Genomic DNA, 22,133 nt, shown 5'->3' with positions numbered 1-22,133 from the left:
AGGTCATAACGACTCTGAACCCATTCAGCATCAGTCAACCTGGCTTCCATCAAGACTCTCATTGACGGGATCTCCACCTCTACTGGGAGTGCGACTTCCATGCCATAAACAAGAGAGAAAGGGGTTGCCCCTGTCGAAGTGCGGACAGACGTACGATATCCATGTAAAGCAAATGGCAGCATCTCATGCCAATCTTTGTACGTAACAACCATCTTCTGGATAATCTTCCTGATGTTCTTGTTAGCAGCTTCAACAGCCCCATTCATCTTTGGTCTGTAAGGAGAAGAATTGTGATGCGCTATCTTGAACTCACTCCACAGTTCTTTCATCATCTTGTTGTTCAAGTTAGATCCATTATCAGTAATGATCTTATCTGGCACTCCATAGGGGCATATGAGTTGATTCTTGATAAACTTCACAACTACCTGCCTGGTCACATTTGCATACGATGCCGCTTCAACCCACTTGGTGAAGTAATCAATTGCTACGAGAATAAATCTGTGTCCATTGGACGCTTTTGGCTCTATCATGCCAATCATGTCAATTCCCCACATGGAGAAGGGCCATGGTGATGAAATCACATTCAGCAGTGTCGGGGGAATATGAATCTTATCCGTATAAATCTGACACTTGTGGCATTTCTTCACGTACTTGCAACAGTCAGACTTCATTGTCAGCCAATAGTAGCCTGCTCTCAACATCTTTCTAGCCATGGCATGTCCATTGGAATAAGTACCAAATGAACCTTCATGAACTTCAGTCATTAACAGGTCTGCTTCGTGTCTATCCACGTATCTGAGCAAAACCATGTCAAAATTCCTCTTGTAAAGCACATCTCCATTGAGGTAGAAACTGCCAGATAATCTCCTCAAAGTCTTCTTATCTTTAACAGATGCCCCAGGAGGTTAAACCTGACTTTGGAGAAAGCACTTGATATCATAATACCATGGCTTATCATCTTTCACTTCTTCAATTGCAAATACGTGAGCTGGTCTATCTAAGCGCATCACAGTGATATTGGGAACTTCATTCCACAACTTTACCACAATCATGGAAGCAAGTGTAGCAAGAGCATCTGCCATCCGATTTTCATCTCGAGGAATATGGTGGAAGTCAACCTCAGTAAAGAACGTTGAAATCCTCCTCGCATAATCCCTATATGGAATGAGGCCAGGCTGATTCGTTTCCCATTCACCCTTGATCTGATTAACAACGAGGGCCGAATCACCATAAACATCAAGATGCTTGATCCTAAGGTCAATGCATTCCTCCAATCCCATAATATAGGCCTCATACTCAGCCATATTATTTGTGCATTTGAAAGTTAGCGTTGCTGTAAAAGGAATGTGTGTGCCCTGAGGAGTAATGATTACTACCCCAATACCATTTCCATACTGATTTACAGCGCCATCAAACACTATACTCCATCGGGAACCAGGCTCTGGCCCTTCATCGAGTGTAGGTTCATCACAATCTTTCATTTTCAAATACAAAATTTCCTCATCCGGGAAGTCATACTGAACTGACTGATAATCCTCGATCGGCTGGTGTGCCAAGTGGTCAGCCAAGATACTACCTTTGATAGCTTTTTGAGCTCGATACTCAATATCATACTCAGATAACAACATCTGCCAACGGGCAATCCTCCCAGTTAAAGAAGGCTTCTCAAATATATACTTGATTGGATCCATTCTGGATATTAACCAAGTCGTATGATTTAACATATACTGGCATAAGCGCTTAGCTGCCCAAGCCAGAGCACAACATGTCTTCTCAAGCATTGAGTATCGAGACTCACAATCAGTGAACTTCTTACTCAAGTAGTATATAGCATACTCTTTCTTCCCTGATTCATCCTGTTGACCAAGGACACAACCCGTTGAATCTTCAAGAATAGTCAGATACATGTTCAATGGTCTTCCTTCTACAGGCGGCGATAGGATCGGAGGCTCAGACAGATACTCTTTAATACTGTCGAAAGCTTTCTGGCAATCCTCGGTCCACTCATGGGACTGATCTTTCCTGAGGAGCTTGAATATCGGCGCACATCTGGCAGTCATGTGGGATATGAATCTAGAAATATAATTCAAGCGGCCAAGAAAACCTCAGACTTGCTTCTCAGTTTTGGGCGCAAGCATCTCTTGTATTGCTTTGACCTTTGCAGGATCAACTTCAATACCTCTTTCACTGACAACGAAGCCCAATAACTTGCCAAAACGGATTCCAAATGTACACTTGTTGGGATTCAGACGAAGCTTATACTTTCTCAAACGCTGAAAAAGCTTCAACAAGTGCTCTACGTGTTCAACTTTCGTTCTTGACTTAGCAATCATATCATCAACGTATACCTCAATCTCCTTGTGCATCATATCATGAAACAAGGTAGTCATAGCTCGTTGATACGTGGCTCCGGCGTTCTTCAAACCGAAGGGCATCACTCGATAACAGAATGTTCCCCAAGGTGTGATAATGTTGTCTTCTCCATATCCTTGGGTGCCATCTTAATCTGATTATATCCGGAAAATCCATCCATAAATGAGAAGACTTTGAATTTAGCTGTATTGTCTACCAACATATCAATATGTGGTAGAGGGAAATCATCTTTCGGACTAGCTTTATTCAAATCCCTATAATCCACACACATCCGGACTTTTCCATCTTTCTTAGGCACCGACACAATATTGGCCACCCATTGAGGATATGTAGAAGTCACCAGAAACCCCGCATCAATTTGCTTCTGAACTTCCTCTTTGATCTTTACTGCCATATCAGGATGAGTTCTTCTGAGCTTCTGCTTTACAGGAACGCACTCAGGCTTTAGAGGCAGGAAATGTTGCACAATGTCAGTATCTAGACCAGGCATGTCTTCATATGACCAGGCGAAGACATCGACGTATTCTCGTAGCAATTCAATCAACCCCTTCTTAACAGATTCTTCCAGGAGTGTCCCAATCTTTACCTTTCGCACACAATCTTCAGACCCCAAGTTGACTGTTTCCAAATTCTCAAGATGTGGCTGAATGATCTTCTCTTCATGCTCAAGTAAACAGGTGATATCATCAGGAATCTCTTCAACATCATCTTTCTCTGCCTCAAATACAGGGAATTCAAAATTGGGAGATGGCGTTGGGTCATTATGTTCAATTGGTCTAGAATCCAACCTGCATTAATGATTTTTGATATGAAAAGCTTTAGAATTCAAACAAGGCAAATCATTATGCAGATGAAAAGATTGATTTTATTTTATTTTTAGGGTTTTATGTGATCACCAATTTCATGCAAAAAATGAAAAGGGAAAATAATTGGAAAAACAAACATTTAACATGGATTTATTGAATGAAAATATCATTGTATTTATGTTGCCAACAATGTCATCACTCTTCCTTTTGGCATGGGAGAAGGGTTTTTAAATAAAGTGATCATTACGTTGACTTGTGGATAACTGTAGGAATATCCAGAACGACCCAATTGTTGCAGATCCCTCCAGGGATAATGAAATTGTCAGAGTCCTATGCATCCTATTCCAAGACAGCAGCAGCTTCTTCATCCTGACCAGTGTGGATGAAACCTCCACTCTTGAATAACCCTTGTGCGTTGAAGACCCCAGAAGAAAAGCCAATGCCAGCCCGAGACTTATTGTCGTCTAACTCAATCATTTTTCCCAAACCAGCAGTTGCACCACATTTAATGGCCAACTTCGCATCTCTATAGGAGGTAAATGAAGGAGTTCTCTTCTCAATGGGCTCAACTATAGATAAAGCTTGGAAAGAAGTTCCAACTTCATCCTCAGCATCTATGTATGAGAAGGAAAACAAGTGGCTAACCAGGAGAGCCTTTTCTCCCCCTACCACTACCAGTTTTTTATTCTTCACAAACTTCAGTTTCTGGTGTAGGGTGGATGTCACGGCGCCAGCCTCGTGAATCCATGGTCTGCCTAAGAGACAGTTGTACGATGGTTGGATGTCCATGACTTGGAAGGTGATCTGGAAATCGCTTGGTCCAATTTTGATTGGGAGATCAACTTCCCCAATCACAGTTTTACGCAACCCATCGAAAGCTTTCACAATAACTCCACTTTGCCTCATGGGAGGGCCTTGATACGACAGTCTTGAGAGAGTGGACTTTGGCAATACGTTCAACGATGACCCAGTGTCCACCAGCACATTGGACATGGCGTCGTCTTTGCAATTCATAGATATGTGTAATGTCAAGTTGTGGTCTCTTCCCTCCTCAGGGAGATCAGAGTCACAAAAACTCAAATTGTTACAAGCGGTAATGTTTGCAACAATGTATCGAATTGTTCTATTGTGACATCATGATCTACATATGCCACATCCAAAACCTTCTATAGAGCCTCTCTATGTGGTTCTGAATTCAGAAGTAATGATAATACAGATATTTTGGATGGCGTTTGTAGAAGCTGGTCTACAACGTTGTACTCGCTCTTCTTGATGAGCCTTAGCATCTCATCACAGTCTTCTTTTCCATTGCCACTAGGGCCAACAGAAGTAGGAGTTTTCAGTACATAGGAGGGTTTAACAGCATGTGCCGGATTCGGAGAATTCACCGTATTCCCAATCGGGCGTTCAACAAAATCAGCATTAGTTTGAGGCTTTGGTGGTGCTGAAAACACACAACCGCTGCGGGTCAAACCACTTACATCAGCGATGTTCACAACAGAGGAGGATGGTAAAGTCACCTCTTTCCCATCTTCCACAGCAACAGTGTTGTAACAAAAGGGAATCTCCTTTTCAGAAGAATACGGTACTGGACCGGCAGGCTTAATGATAAGAACAGGAGAAACCTTCTGCTTACTACCATCATACTTAATGGTAACGGGTTCGGGCATCCGGAATACTGGGGAAATCACGTTGACCTCAGGTTCATCTTCATCAACATTCCTATACTGAAGGATTTCAATGACCCCTTCGTCCAGCATTTCCTGAAGATCCTTGCGCACTTGGCGACAACCCAATCTGTTAACAGGGCATATTCGACATCTATCATGATCGTGCCCATAGTGACTGTACTCACATAGCAAACGATGCAACTCGACCAAAGATTGTCGGATATGACTGACATATTTGACCTTGTATTTGCCAAGGCAACCCTGGACTGTAACACCCTTCTAAATACCCCAAATTATTATAATTAAAATACACATATATTCATCAGAGTAATTATGCCCCGAAGGGTGTCACACAATCATTTCACTACATTCATCAAATGTCCTGTCATGCTCATTTATTTAAATCAAAATAAGGTCTTTTGCATAATTCGCAGCGGAATCAAATTCAACATCAATGTAAAACATGTAACACTATACATGTAAATCATCCAACAACCAATATCAAATTAATTAAAACATTCCCTCCCGATGTTACATCTATCAGAGCATGACCCATAAGAAACTACTCTAGACTCCAAGCATAAGCTTCTACTCAACTCATTTCTCGTTACCTGAAAAATAGGCGTAAGGGTGAGTTCCTCAATCAATATAATAAGCATTCTAGAACAACATGTAATGCCAAGTAATTAACACATTAATTCACCCTAATTAGACTACGCATTCAGCAACAGTAATATCCATTCAAACATCATACTCAACAGTACAAATCTCCATCATATTCAATCATTAACAACACAACACCCAACACACATATGATACTGGAATACATCCATTCATATCATATGCCATACATTCATTATGCAATGAGACTCTATGCATGCGGTACCGACTATTTGTGAACATATAGTTCAACCTCACCGTCCAAATCCAGGCACGGCTACCAAGCTCACTAGTCCCACTCATTTGAGACATAGTGACTCACTCACTAATTCCTCACCATGGGAATTAGCTACCACCCCAAATGGGCCATGAAATGCACGCTAATCACCTAGCATGCAAACATCAACAACAACAATCAAATGATATACTCACTAATTCCTCACCATGGGAATTAGCTACCACCCCAAATGGGCCACAACATGCATGCTAATCACCTAGCAATGCAACATCAACAATAATCAAGAATAGACACATGCTCACACTCTAAGCCATAATACAGTCTATTCACAAACGTATACATTCACATCATCATGTATACCATCACACATTATCAACATAATTAATCACAAAAGCACATCATATCATGCCACATAATCAACCACAGTATTAGCCCGCTCTACTAATACCTATACCACTCAAAACAACGGAAATGATCCCTACAACATCATATCTCAGCTAAGTACATCACTCAGCCTAAACAACCAAAAACTGCACAACAACAGTTCAGGAAAATCCCAACTCTGCCCATACGCGTACTGCCCATGCCATACGCGTATTGCCCAAACCTGGCCAACTCCATACGCGTAATGCCTACTCTCTTACGCGTATTGCGCATTTCCTCGCCCAACTCATACGCGTACCACCTATCCCATACGCGTACGCTACGCGTAACAACTTCCCATTACGCGTACCAACAGAGACCAATTTACGTTCAAAATATCATCTTTTTCTCCCATACGCGTAAGGCCTCCTCCATACGCGTATCAGCCAGCTCATACGCGTATTGCCTAGTGCCATACGCGTATGACCAGAAACCAGAACTCTCAGATCTGCTATGGCTTTCTCTGTTACGAAACCTATCCGATCCAACCTCCCACAGTCCAAATTACACAAAATAATCGTCCATATCATCTACACGAATCATATCCTATTCATCTTCACCAATCCTAACATTATCTCTTCTAATCCCTACGAATTCTTTTCAATTATCATCCAATTTCATTCATCCAATATTTCACAATTTCATCATGCATCAATCAAATCAGAGATACAACCAATGGTTATCACTACCCAGTACATATTATCATATAATACCCTTTAACCGATGATAAACCCCCCTTACCTGAGTTAATCCGGCAGCTTCCGAGCTCCAAGCTTCTCCTTCCTTCAACCTTCGTTCTCTGGCTTTTTGCCCTTTCTGCCTCTTTTCCCTTTCCACGTGAAAACCTTTTTCCAAAATTGGGACTTTTTATTATTCCAGCTTATATACTCCAATAATATTATTCCACTAAATAATTATCCCAATAATTATTATTCCAAAATAATAATAATAATTCAAATATTCTAATTAAATTAATAAACATATTATTAATTTAATTTAAATAAATACATATTATTATCGGGGTGTTACAACTCTCCCCCACTAAAAGAGTTTTCGTCCTCGAAAACATACCTCAATCGAACAACTCCGGATAAGCCTCCTTCATCTGGCTCTCCAGTTCCCAAGTCACATTGCCACCTGCTGGTCCTCCCCAAGCTACCTTCACCAAGGCAATCTCTTTACCCCGCAACTGCTTCAACTCTCGATCCTCGATCCTCATAGGTGATGTTTCAACAGTCAGGTTTTCTCTCACCTGTACATCATCTACTTGGACCACATGTGACGGATCATGAATGTACCTCCTCAACTGAGACACATGAAAAACCTCATGCAAATTCGCAAGCGACGGCGGTAAAGCGATACGATAGGCTACCTCTCCTATCCTCTCCAAAATCTGATAAGGACCAATAAATCGAGGTGTCAACTTCTTCGACTTCAAAGCCCGACCAACACCAGTTATCGGAGTAACACGAAGAAACACATGGTCTCCCTCTTGAAACTCAAGTGACTTCCTTCTCTTGTCATGATAACTTTTCTGACGACTCTGAGCAATCCTCATCTTCTCCTGAATCATCTTAATCTTTTCCGTAGTTTGTTGAACAATCTCCGGTCCAACCACAGCACTCTCACCGGACTCATACCAACATAAAGGTGTCCGACATCTCCTACCATACAAAGCTTCAAACGGTGCCATACCAATGCTCGAATGAAAACTATTGTTGTAGGTAAACTCAATCAAAGGCAAATAACAATCCCAAGCACCTCTTTTTTCCAAAACACAAGCTCTCAAAAGATCCTCTAATGACTGAATCGTCCTCTCAGTCTGACCATCAGTCTGCGGATGATATGCAGAACTCAATCTCAGCTTAGTTCCCAAAGCCCTCTGCAAACCTTCCCAGAACTTCGATGTAAATCTAGGATCTCTGTCCGAAACAATACTCGACGGAATACCATGCAAACTTACAATCTTCTCAATATACAACTCGGCTAGCCTCTCTAACGGATAATCCATTCTGATCGGAATGAAATGAGCCGACTTCGTCAATCTATCAACAATCACCCAAATAGCCTCAAAATTCTTACTTGTCCTCGGTAAACCAGAAACAAAATCCATACTGATACTATCCCACTTCCACTCTGGAATAGCCAACGGTTGCATTAGCCCAGACGGCTTCTGATGCTCAATCTTCGACTTCTGACAAGTCAAACAGGAATACACAAAACTTGCAATTTCTCTTTTCATTCCCGGCCACCAAAATAACCTTTTCAAATCATGATACATCTTCGTAGCTCCAGGATGAATACTCAAGCCACTACGATGTCCCTCTTCAAGAATACTCTTCTTAAGCTCAGTAACATCCGGAATACACACCCGACTACCGAATTTCAAAACACCATTCTCATCAACTCTGAATTCACCACCTTGACCTTGATTTACTAAAGTCAACTTATCAACCAAAAACATATCGGATTTCTGACCCTCTCTGATCTCATCCAGAATATTACTCGTCAACTTCAACATCCCCAATTTAACACTATTGTGAGTACTCTCACACACCAAACTCAAATCTCTAAACTGCTCAATTAAATCCAACTCTTTAACCATTAACATAGACATGTGTAAGGATTTCCGACTCAATGCATCAGCCACTACATTTGCTTTACCCGGATGGTAATTCAAACCAAAGTCATAATCCTTCAGAAATTCTAACCATCTTCTCTGTCTCATATTCATCTCTTTCTGATCAAACAAATACTTTAAACTTTTATGGTCACTGAAAACCTCAAATCTTGACCCATACAGATAATGCCTCCACAACTTCAGAACAAATACCACAGCTGCCAACTCTAAATCATGTGTCGGATAGTTCCTCTCATGAACCCTTAGCTGTCTCGAAGCATAAGCTATAACCTGCTTATTCTGCATCAACACACCACCTAAACCCAACAATGAAGCATCACAATAAACCTCAAATAATTCCGACGAACTTGGTAATATCAGAATAGGAGCAGTAGTCAACCTTTTCTTTAACTCTTGGAAACCTTCTTCACATTTTGAGTCCCAAACAAACGCTTGCCCCTTTCTAGTCAACATTGTCAACGGTAACGCCAACTTGGAAAATCCCTCAATGAACTTCCTATAGTAACCTGCCAGTCCAAGAAAACTTCTTATTTCAGAAACTGACTTCGGAGCTTCCCACTTAGATACCGCTTCTATCTTAGAAGGATCAACAGCCACGCCACCTCTTGAAATCACATGACCAAGAAAACTAACTTCTTCTAACCAAAATTCACACTTAGATAGTTTAGCAAATAGCTTCTTTTCTCGTAGAACCCCCAAAACCACTCTCAAATGCTCAACATGCTCTTCTTCAGATTTCGAGTACACCAAAATATCATCGATAAACACCACAACAAACTTGTCTAGGTACGGATGGAAAATCCTATTCATATACTCCATGAATACTCCAGGCGCATTAGTCACACCAAAAGGCATTACAGAATACTCATAATGTCCATACCTTGTTCTGAGAGCAGTCTTCTGAATATCTTCAGTTTTCACACGTATCTGATGATACCCAGATCTCAAATCTATTTTGCTGAACACACTTGCACCAACCAACTGATCCATCAAATCATCAATCCTCGGTAAAGGATACCGATTCTTGATCGTCACTTTATTCAGTTGCCTGTAGTCCACACACAACCTCATAGTACCTTCTTTCTTCTTAACCAACAACACTGGTGCACCCCACGGTGACACACTCGGACGAATAAATTTCTTATCCAACAAATCTTCCAACTGACTCTTCAATTCAGCTAGCTCAACAGCAGACATACGATAAGGAGCCATCGATATCGGTCTAGTACCAGGTACCAAATCAATCGAGAACTCAATTTCACGCTCTGGCGGTAATTCATTCACTTCTTCCGGAAACACATCAGGGAAATCACACACCACAGCTAGATCGCCAATCACCAGTTTATCTTTAGCCTCCAAAGTCGCTAACAGCATAAACAACTCTGCCCCATCTGCTACTTCCTCATTCACTTGCCTTGCTGATAGAAACAAACTCTTTCCTTCCTCAATCTCAGGGAATATCACTGTCTTATCAAAACAGTTGATAGAAACTCGGTTAAACACCAATCAGTTCATACCCAGAATAACATCAACCTGTACCAGTGGAAGACACACAAGGTCTATCCCAAAGTCTCTACCGAAAATACTCAAGGGACAACTTAGACAAACTGAAGTAGTAGTTACTGAACCCTTCGCAGGAGTATCAATCACCATACTTCCAAACATCTTAGATATCTCTAACTTAAGCTTCACAGCACAATCCAACGATATAAAAGAATGAGTAGCACCGGTGTCAATAATAGCTACAAGAGGAAAGCCATTAATATAACACGTACCTCGGATCAAACGATCATCTGCAGAAGTCTCAGAACCTGATAAAGCAAAAACCTTGCCTCCTGACTGATTCTCTTTCTTCGGCTTAGGACACTGTGGACTGATATGACCCAACTCTCCACAGTTGAAACAAGTCACAGTCTTCAACCGGCAATCTGCAGCTAAATGACCACCTTTTCCACACTTGAAACATTTCTTCTCATTACTGGTACACTCATGGATACGATGTCCAGCCTGACCACATCTGTAACACTTAACAGGAGCACTAGAATCTCCTCCACTAGGCCTCTTCATCCCACTCTGCCTCTGGAAACCTTTGCCAGCTGCATACGGTTTTCCACGATCAATCTGATTCTTGCCTTTCCTATCAACCCTTTGCTGATAGCTCTCTGCTCTAGCCTTGGAATCCTGTTCGAAAATCCTGCAACAGTCAACCAAATCAGAAAACACTCTAATCCTTTGGTACCCAATCGCCTGCTTGATCTCGGGACGCAACCCGTTCTCAAACTTCACACATTTGGAAAATTCCCCAGTAGCCTCAGCATAGGGAGTATAATACTTCGACAGCTCTGTGAACTTAGCAGCATACTCCGTAACGGACCTGTTACCCTGCTTCAATTCCAAGAACTCTATCTCCTTCTTTCCTCTGACATCCTCGGGAAAATACTTCCTCAGAAATCTCTCTCTGAACACAGCCCAAGAAATCTCAGCATCTCCAGCAGTTTCCAACTCAGTGCGGGTAGCAACCCACCAATCATCAGCTTCCTCTGACAGCATATGTGTACCGAACCTGACCTTCTGGTTATCAGCACACTCAGTTACTCTGAAGATCCTCTCTATCTCCTTCAGCCACTTCTGAGCACCATCTGGATCGTATGCTCCCTTGAACATTGGAGGATTGTTCTTCTGGAACTCACTCAGTTGACGAGTAGCTCCCATTCCCACAACATTCGGATTTCCTCCAAGTACTCCAGCTAGCATACCCAGAGCCTCAGCAATCGCAGCATCATCTCTACCTCTTCCAGCCATCTCTATTCTGAAAACCCAAACAAGCTAAACGAATAAGTACTGATAGGTTTACACAACACCTATCCCGTACAGGGGAAACAGAATAACTACGACTCGACACGACCGACTATGCTCTGATACCACTAATGTAACACCCTTCTAAATACCCCAAATTATTATAATTAAAATACACATATATTCATCAGAGTAATTATGCCCCGAAGGGTGTCACACAATCATTTCACTACATTCATCAAATGTCCTGTCATGCTCATTTATTTAAATCAAAATAAGGTCTTTTGCATAATTCGCAGCGGAATCAAATTCAACATCAATGTAAAACATGTAACACTATACATGTAAATCATCCAACAACCAATATCAAATTAATTAAAACATTCCCTCCCGATGTTACATCTATCAGAGCATGACCCATAAGAAACTACTCTAGACTCCAAGCATAAGCTTCTACTCAACTCATTTCTCGTTACCTGAAAAATAGGCGTAAGGGTGAGTTCCTCAATCAATATAATAAGCATTCTAGAACAACATGTAATGCCAAGTAATTAACACATTAATTCACCCTAATTAGACTACGCATTCAGCAACAGTAATATCCATTCAAACATCATACTCAACAGTACAAATCTCCATCATATTCAATCATTAACAACACAACACCCAACACACATATGATACTGGAATACATCCATTCATATCATATGCCATACATTCATTATGCAATGAGACTCTATGCATGCGGTACCGACTATTTGTGAACATATAGTTCAACCTCACCGTCCAAATCCAGGCACGGCTACCAAGCTCACTAGTCCCACTCATTTGAGACATAGTGACTCACTCACTAATTCCTCACCATGGGAATTAGCTACCACCCCAAATGGGCCATGAAATGCACGCTAATCACCTAGCATGCAAACATCAACAACAACAATCAAATGATATACTCACTAATTCCTCACCATGGGAATTAGCTACCACCCCAAATGGGCCACAACATGCATGCTAATCACCTAGCAATGCAACATCAACAATAATCAAGAATAGACACATGCTCACACTCTAAGCCATAATACAGTCTATTCACAAACGTATACATTCACATCATCATGTATACCATCACACATTATCAACATAATTAATCACAAAAGCACATCATATCATGCCACATAATCAACCACAGTATTAGCCCGCTCTACTAATACCTATACCACTCAAAACAACGGGAAATGATCCCTACAACATCATATCTCAGCTAAGTACATCACTCAGCCTAAACAACCAAAAACTGCACAACAACAGTTCAGGAAAATCCCAACTCTGCCCATACGCGTACTGCCCATGCCATACGCGTATTGCCCAAACCTGGCCAACTCCATACGCGTAATGCCTACTCTCTTACGCGTATTGCGCATTTCCTCGCCCAACTCATACGCGTACCACCTATCCCATACGCGTACGCTACGCGTAACAACTTCCCATTACGCGTACCAACAGAGACCAATTTACGTTCAAAATATCATCTTTTTCTCCCATACGCGTAAGGCCTCCTCCATACGCGTATCAGCCAGCTCATACGCGTATTGCCTAGTGCCATACGCGTATGACCAGAAACCAGAACTCTCAGATCTGCTATGGCTTTCTCTGTTACGAAACCTATCCGATCCAACCTCCCACAGTCCAAATTACACAAAATAATCGTCCATATCATCTACACGAATCATATCCTATTCATCTTCACCAATCCTAACATTATCTCTTCTAATCCCTACGAATTCTTTTCAATTATCATCCAATTTCATTCATCCAATATTTCACAATTTCATCATGCATCAATCAAATCAGAGATACAACCAATGGTTATCACTACCCAGTACATATTATCATATAATACCCTTTAACCGATGATAAACCCCCCTTACCTGAGTTAATCCGGCAGCTTCCGAGCTCCAAGCTTCTCCTTCCTTCAACCTTCGTTCTCTGGCTTTTTGCCCTTTCTGCCTCTTTTCCCTTTCCACGTGAAAACCTTTTTCCAAAAATTGGGACTTTTTATTATTCCAGCTTATATACTCCAATAATATTATTCCACTAAATAATTATCCCAATAATTATTATTCCAAAATAATAATAATAATTCAAATATTCTAATTAAATTAATAAACATATTATTAATTTAATTTAAATAAATACATATTATTATCGGGGTGTTACATGGACCATGTTAACAGATTTCCCATGCTCGGGCAATGGGTTCTTCTTCACGTTAGGACCTACATCCTCAAAACACAGAATGCCACACCTCACAAGGTCTTGAACCTTGGTCTTCAAAGGATAGAAATTCTCCACTCCGTGGCCGGGAGCACCAGAATGGTAGACACAATGCAATTCGGGCTTATACCACCACTGAGGGTTAGCAGGTATAGCTGGCGGGTCTCTCGGAGTAATCAACTTCCTCTCTATCAAAGAGGGATATAATTCTGGGTACGTCATTGGAATAGGATCAAAAGTGACCTTTTTCCTCTCGTAACTTGTGCTGGTTTGATTACTATTTCGAGGCTGGTAGGCCTGTTGTTGCGGACGGTGCTGTTGTTGCTGATATTGCTGTGGTGGTTGTTGATTGTTGCTATGCTGGTGGTACTGCTGATTGTCTCTGAACATAGGTGCTATATGAGCCGCCTGGTGCTGTTTACTGGCGGGACGCATAGTCTTCCTCCTCACAGAGGGTCTTCTTGGTTTTACATGGGAGGTCGCAGCATGTGCCTCTCCATCTTTCTTCTTTGCAAATGCCCCATAACGCTTGGCAGAAGAGCCTTCCTCTCTGGTCAGACGTCCTTCTCTAACCCCTTCTTCTAAATGCATCCCCGTATTCACCATCTCGATGAAGTCAGAAGGAGCGCTAGCAATCATTCGCTCATAATACAATGAACTCAAGGTCTTCAGAAAGATCTTGGTCATTTCCTTCTCTTCTAGCGGAGGCACGATCTGTGCTGCCACCTCTCGCCACCTCTGGGCATACTCTTTGAATGTTTCCTTGTCCTTCTGGGACATGGCCCTCAACTGATCCTTATCGGGAGCCATATCCATGTTATATTTGTATTTCTTGACGAAGGCCTCGCCAAGGTCGTTGAAGGATCGGATGTTCGCACTGTCTAACCCCATGTACCATCTCAGGGCAGCACCGGACAAACTGTCCTGAAAGTAGTGGATGAGCAACTGGTCGTTATCAGTCTGAGTAGAAATCTTCCTGGCATACATGACCAGGTGGCTGAGAGGACAAGTATTTCCTTTGTATTTTTCAAAGTCGGGGACCTTGAACTTCACAGGAATCTTTACGTTGGGAACCAAGCAGAGATCGGCAGCAGACTTGCCGAAGAGATCCTTTCCTCTAAGAGTCTTCAATTCCTTGCGAAGCTCAACAAATTGATCATTCATGGCGTCCATCTTTTCATAGACATCTGGGCCTTCAGACGGCTCAGAATGATAAATGGTGTCGTTTACCCTAGGCATGGTATGCACGACGAGAGGAGGAACAGCAAGGACCGGGCTAGATGCCGGCATAGAAGCAAAAGTTGGAGCAGGAGCCTCAAGCATGAAATTAGGAGGCATTCCCCATGGAAACCCGGTCGGCATGGCTGTAGGAGCAAAGTGTGCACTGGCTGCAGGCACAGTTGAGGAGACAATCTCTGAGATAACTGTCCTCTGGGGAGGAGTTGAAGGCGTCGGAGAAGACTGGCTCTGGGCAGCCAGGAATGATTCCATCAAAGCACTTAGTCTGGTCACTTCCTCTTTGAGTTCACAGTTCTCTTGCTCTAGTTGATCCATTAGTCTTGCAGAGTTGGCTATAGTATAGTACCGGTGAGTCAGCTTGTCTTCAAAATAAATGAAGAGCACAGAGTTAGACCACAAGACAAGAGACCGGAAACCAAAACCTGCTTATGCACATGATGCATGCAGTGCTTGTGCACATGATTTGTTTTTATATTTCAAAGGAACTTTAGGGTTTTATTTGCAAATTTTGGAAACATTAAGCATTTATCGCATATAGAAATATCTCATAAAATAATATCAGGGAAAGAACTACAACACTGTTAATCATGTACAAGAGGAAAGGAAAATAATCATCCTATGGATCCCTAGGAACAATCATCTAATGCTCGGGACACAGGAAGATAGGATGCGCGAAGCCTCTTTACTTCCTCTTCATAGGCTGCCTCCATATCTGCTTTCTATTTGGCGAGTCGATCATACTTCCTCTTCCAAAACCGGGAAGACTGAGGAAGTAGAGAAGTCCATGCATCAGTAGGATCATCAATAACCTGATGCTCGGGGAACCCAATCAAATCGTCTTTCTCCTTAATCTGCTGAAGCAACTCTTCTCTTTCACGGATCCAGGCTTGTGAACGGTCTTCGTCTCTCAACTCCTCTACTCCTGGATTGGGGAGGGTTGAAGGCCCAACCATAATCATAGGTGTAGGTCTTGGATACTCGTAAGGCATGAGATACTCAGAAGCTCTCTTCCTTACCCGAGCAGTGTAAGGCTCCAAAGCGATGCAATTCTTAGGACCCAACTCCTTCCTTCCTTTCTTATGAATCTTGCGCCAAGCGCGGACCATCCTAGCTTTCAAGCCTTGGGGATCTTTACCCTCCTGAAAGAACACACCCTCTAACAAAATGTTATTAGGTTTATCCTTTAGGGGGAACCCAAGCTGACGACGTGCCAAAACAGGGTTGTAGTTAATCCCACCACATGTACCAAGAAGAGGCACATTGGAGAATTCACCACAAGAGTCGATAATCCGCACACCATCATACACACGGTTATACCAAGAGATATCATCATTAGTGAGAGACATGAGTCTCGTGGACCACCGTAGACATCCCTTGTTCTCCTTGAAAGCGACCGTCTGAGGTAAGTGAGAAATAAACCACTTATACAACAGAGGCAAACAGTACACAATAGCGCCACCACCCTTTGCATTCCTCATATGCAAAGAGAAATAAGCATCACCCAACAGAGTCGGAACGGGATTAAGAGTAGAAAAGATCCTAATAGCGTTCACATCCACAAACTTGTCGATGTTGGGGAACAATACCAACCCATAGATGAGAAGTACAAATATGGCCTCAAAGGCATCCTCACTCATGGCCTTCCCATAATCAGTAGCTTGAGCAATGAGGAACTCAGAAGGGAGACCTCGAATTCCACCTTTGGTAGTTATATGAGTACCAACCAGAGATTCATCTATGTGCAACATGTCTGCTATCTCTTGAGAAGTAGGAACAATCTCTAAGCCACTGAACGACAACTGATCCAGGATAGGTATACCCACAAGATAAGCATACTCCTCAAGGGTAGGCAAAAGCTGTAAGTCCGGAAATGTGAAGCAATGGTACAGGGGATCATAAAACTGCACCAATACACTCATCAATCCTTCATCCACTTGAGTAGTCAGAAGAGGAAGAAGTTTCCCAAAACGAGCTTTGAAACCCAAGGGATCTAGTACATAGGATGTCAGATTCCTTAACTCTTTCAAATCTGGTTGTCTGAAGCTGTAATTCTTTGTATTCCTTCTTTGTCTTTCCATGTCTGAAAATTTTGCAAATAAACCCCTTAAGTTCCTTGAGAATTTTCTTCATTATAGATCATATGGATGCAAATGGGTGCATGAATGCATGAATGCAACAATCAAACTCAAGGATCAAGCAAAGCACACCAAACAAAGGTCATGGGATGGATCATATTATCCTTAATATCAATCATCCATTTTGGTGGATTATGGTTTACACCTTATCAACACCCAAGTTCCATTGATATTAAGGATATATGAACGGATAAACCATGAATCAAGGGTTTGTTGTAAGTCACGATCATGGAGTTTAGGTTAAAAACCACCCCAAAGGGAATGTACTAGGGTTTAACCTGCCAAACATGTTCTAAAAGAGGTTCCCAAAGTCATCATCCCATCTTTCGGGTATTATCGGAGAAACGACTACTCGTATTCCAAAAATATTCTCAAGAGAGACTCTTATGAGTGTAGTATCGCGTAACAATCGTATCAAATCTTACACTTGAACGATTTTCGCACTACATCTTAAAAATAGGCCAAGATGGGTTTGGTAAACTAAGGTCCTTGGCTTCTAAGGTCTATATTGGAAAGAGTAATGTCTAACCACAACTTACTTGTGTGACATTATTGATCCCAACATGACCTCCACCAAGTGAATGGACTTGCAAGTCGACTTGCTAAGGAATAACTGCACACAAGTCAACAAGACTACGCCATTCTCCTATCCTAAGTGCACTCGAGTTCGGGTATAGAACTCATCTTACAAAGACCACCAAGCATACAAGGAATTAATATCAAGCAAATCAATCATTACACACAATACAGTAATCCCAAATTGCACAAAAATATGTCACAAAACAATACAATACAACAAGCATGAAAAGTTGGCAAAACCCACTAGGCAAATTGTCCCCAGCAGAGTCGCCACTTTTCTGTAGCGGGGTATTCGTTACCATTAGAGATATTGACTAAATCCAAGGTAAATCATACAAGTCGAGTCGCCACCACACTTCTATTTATCCAAAGGAATGGTTAGAAAGCGAACAAAAACCTAATAGTTTTTAACAAAAACTAGTAAAAGAAACAGAGATCTGGGTAAGGGGGTTGATTATGCAATGGGAAGGTGTTAGGCACCCAAAATATCCTAGGTACTCCTAGGGAGCCCTTTTCACACTTGGTAAGGTTGTTGTTTTGTGAAAATTTTGTTTGTGCAAACATGATTGAAGAGATGAGAAGAGAATGTACAAGTTAATTACATTTTGTGTTTGGATGGATGAACCCATTGGCTACGTACCATCTTGTAAAAAGATTAGGATCAAAACTTCGTAGTTCGGGGTAAAAATCTCAAGATGAGTTGGTGAATTGGTTGGTCCAAAAGCCTTAAGGTCTTTTGTTATCAAAGGGAGAAAACTCAACCAAACCACAAATCCACCATGTGAGGATAGCTTCAACATGCTAGTGAGGGGTTAACCCTATAATAAGCATGGAAGACTCATTGTCCATCACTAAGGATATAGGTGAGTATTACATCTACCACCAAGATAACTCAAACCTAATAGCTAAAGGTTATGAAATTTTTTGATTAAGGAAGTGGCCATTGGAACCACAAAAACACATTTGAATGGGTTATATTTACCAATTAGAAGTATATACAAAATGGTCAAAGTTGACTTAAGGGTTCAATTTAATATAAGTGTTATGAAAAGAAAGTTAGAAAATCAAAAGCATAAGGCTTAGGTTTCTAATGTTTTAAAACAATAATTAAATGTTTGCACAAAAAGGTTTTGGCTTGGGTTAGAGTGGAGAGAAGAAGAAGAATGGCTAAGTCCTAAGCAAAACAAAGGGGGTAAAACAAAAGAAATGAACCACACAAGGAGTTCCTCTCTTGAGATCATATTGATGATCCAAGTAGCTCCCATCCTTTGGAATAACCAACCACAAAGTATAAGCAATCAAACAAGTCTCATAGAAGAGATCCTCAATGTATCTTGTATCTTCCACTTAGATGAACATGGCAATGGTCCTCCAATTAAGCTCAAATGGGAACTCCTAGCACAAAAGCACACACATCAAAAGTTCCATAAAGTAAAACAAGAATGGACAAGAGTGAGTTTAGAGATTTGGTTCTTCTATTCCATCTTAACCATTAAGATCCTTTTAATACAATTTTGCATAAGGAAGGTCCTAGAAACTAAGTCCAATTCTCCATTTCTTTGCATAGGTAAAGTCCTAGAAACTAAGTCCATTTCTTTGCATTTGGTTCCCCACAATAAAAAAAAACACAAGGAAAAATAATATATACACAATTATGTGCTCAAGTGAGCAAAAGGCAAATGACATTAGCATAAACATGTGCTCAAGTGAGCAAAGGGAAAAACAAATGGATAATATGTTCAAGAATAGTAAATTGCATTAAAGTAAATTGCATGAAGTAAATTGCATAAAGTAAATGTTAATTGTCAATAGTTAGTGTTAGTAGTCAGTGTGCCATAAGGCAAATTTAGCGCTATGTTAAGCAATCGTAATTGGACTTATGTAGAAGTCACAACTATCTGAGGCCGGTCAATAATAATGTAGGCAACAAACACAAGTTAGGAGCCTTGATTAGTGAACCAAGTCCCAACAACTTGCCATGCCAAAGAAGAGAAGAGAATTGATCTTGTATTGGTTTAGGCCTTTTGCATGATTTAAAAGACAACTTATCCTTAATGCAAAGCCATTCAGTTGATCAATTGATCAAGATGAATTAGATTTGAATTAAGGAAGGTTAAATCCCTCTAATCAATGCTAACTTATCAACCTTCAACTCATTGATCAAAAAGAAAAAAGAAAAAGAAGAAGAAGGAGATGAATAAGAGAAATGGAAATGACAAAATGGTAAAAGAAATATAAATGGATAAAATGGAACATCTTGTACCAATCCTCATATGTTGACCAATACTATTGAAGGTCAAGGTCAAACAATCAAAAACAGAAGTGAGATGAAGATTGGAAGTCAAGAAAAGAATAAAATATTTTTGGCATTTTTAATATAAAAAATCAACTTGAATTAAAATAAATGGAAAGGTCAAACTTCAAAATCACTTCAAATCAACCTTGAAAGGTCCAAGTGATTTATCCTAAGTTCAACTAGGTCAAACAAAGTTTGACAAAAAATTTCAGCATTTTTAAAAGTCAGAAACTATTTTTAATCAATTAAAAATGAATAAAAATAACTTAATTGAACTAAAATCTCAAATAAATCTCAAATCAATTCAAAAATTGATGAGAATATTTTTCATAGATCTATCATCATTCAAATAGGTTAGGAAAATATTTTTGCATTTTTTGAATATCAAAACTATTTAAAATGAATTAAAAATAACCAGAAAAGAGAAAATTCACAAAAAATATCAAATGATAAAATAAAAATATTAAAAAATCAGAAATAGAAACTAGAAATTATTTGGGAAATAATCCAATTGGTCCCATATTTTTTGGATTAAAAATGAGAGAGATATGATTTTTTGAAATAAAAGGAATTTAAGAAAATAAAAACAGAAATTCAGAAAAATGGAAAAAACCACAAGCGTTTGATGAAGCCTCATTAATTGCCGTGGCTGATCAGACGGCTGTGAGATGCACGCGCATGAAAGGCATGAGTCAACAGCGAAGCATCCATCATTATTGAAAGTCATCATCCCATCTTTCGGATATTATCGGAGAAACGACTACTCGTATTCCAAATATATTCTCAAGAGAGACTCTTATGAGTGTAGTATCGCGTAACAATCGTATCAAATCTGACACTTGAACGATTTTCGCACTACATCTTAAAAATAGGCCAAGATGGGTTTGGTAAACTAAGGTCCTTGGCTTCTAAGGTCTATATTGGAAAGAGTAATGTCTAACCACAACTTACTTGTGTGACATTATTGATCCCAACATGACCTCCACCAAGTGAATGGACTTGCAAGTCGACTTGCTAAGGAATAACTCCACACAAGTCAACAAGACTACGCCATTCTCCTATCCTAAGTGCACTCGAGTTCGGGTATAGAACTCATCTTACAAAGATCACCAAGCATACAAGGATTTAATATCAAGCAAATCAATCATTACACACAATACAGTAATCCCAAATTGCACAAAAATATGTCACAAAACAATACAATACAACAAGCATGAAAAGTTGGCAAAACCCACTAGGCAAATTGTCCCCAGCAGAGTCGCCACTTTTCTGTAGCGGGGTATTCGTTACCATTAGAGATATTGACTAAATCCAAGGTAAATCATACAAGTCGAGTCGCCACCGCACTTCTATTTATCCAAAGGAATGGTTAGAAAGCGAACAAAAACCTAAGAGTTTTTAACAAAAACTAGTAAAAGAAACAGAGATCTGGGTAAGGGGGTTGGTTATGCAATGGGAAGGTGTTAGGCACCCAAAACATCCTAGGTACTCCTAGGGAGCCCTTTTCACACTTGGTAAGGTTGTTGTTTTGTGAAAATTTTGTTTGTGCAAACATGATTGAAGAGATGAGAAGAGAATGTACATGTTATTTACATTTTGTGTTTGGATGGATGAACCCATTGGCTACGTACCATCTTGTAAAAATATTAGGATCAAAACCTCGTAGTTCGGGGTAAAAATCTCAAGATGAGTTGGTGAATTGGTTGGTCCAAAAGCCTTAAGGTCTTTTGTTATCAAAGGGAGAAAACTCAACCAAACCACAAATCCACCATGTGAGGATAGCTTCAACATGCTAGTGAGGGGTTAACCCTATAATAAGCATGGAAGACTCATTGTCCATCACTAAGGATATAGGTGAGTATTACATCTACCACCAAGATAACTCAAACCTAATAGCTAAAGGTTATGAAATTTTTTGATTAAGGAAGTGGCCATTGGAACCACAAAAACACATTTGAATGGGTTATATTTACCAATTAGAAGTATATACAAAATGGTCAAAG

Source organism: Lathyrus oleraceus, chromosome 2 (genome assembly GCF_024323335.1).
Source record: "Lathyrus oleraceus cultivar Zhongwan6 chromosome 2, CAAS_Psat_ZW6_1.0, whole genome shotgun sequence".
Taxonomy (NCBI): Eukaryota; Viridiplantae; Streptophyta; class Magnoliopsida; order Fabales; family Fabaceae; genus Lathyrus; species Lathyrus oleraceus.
The sequence above is the reverse complement of the archived record's forward strand: the minus strand, read 5'-3'. Positions refer to the sequence as shown.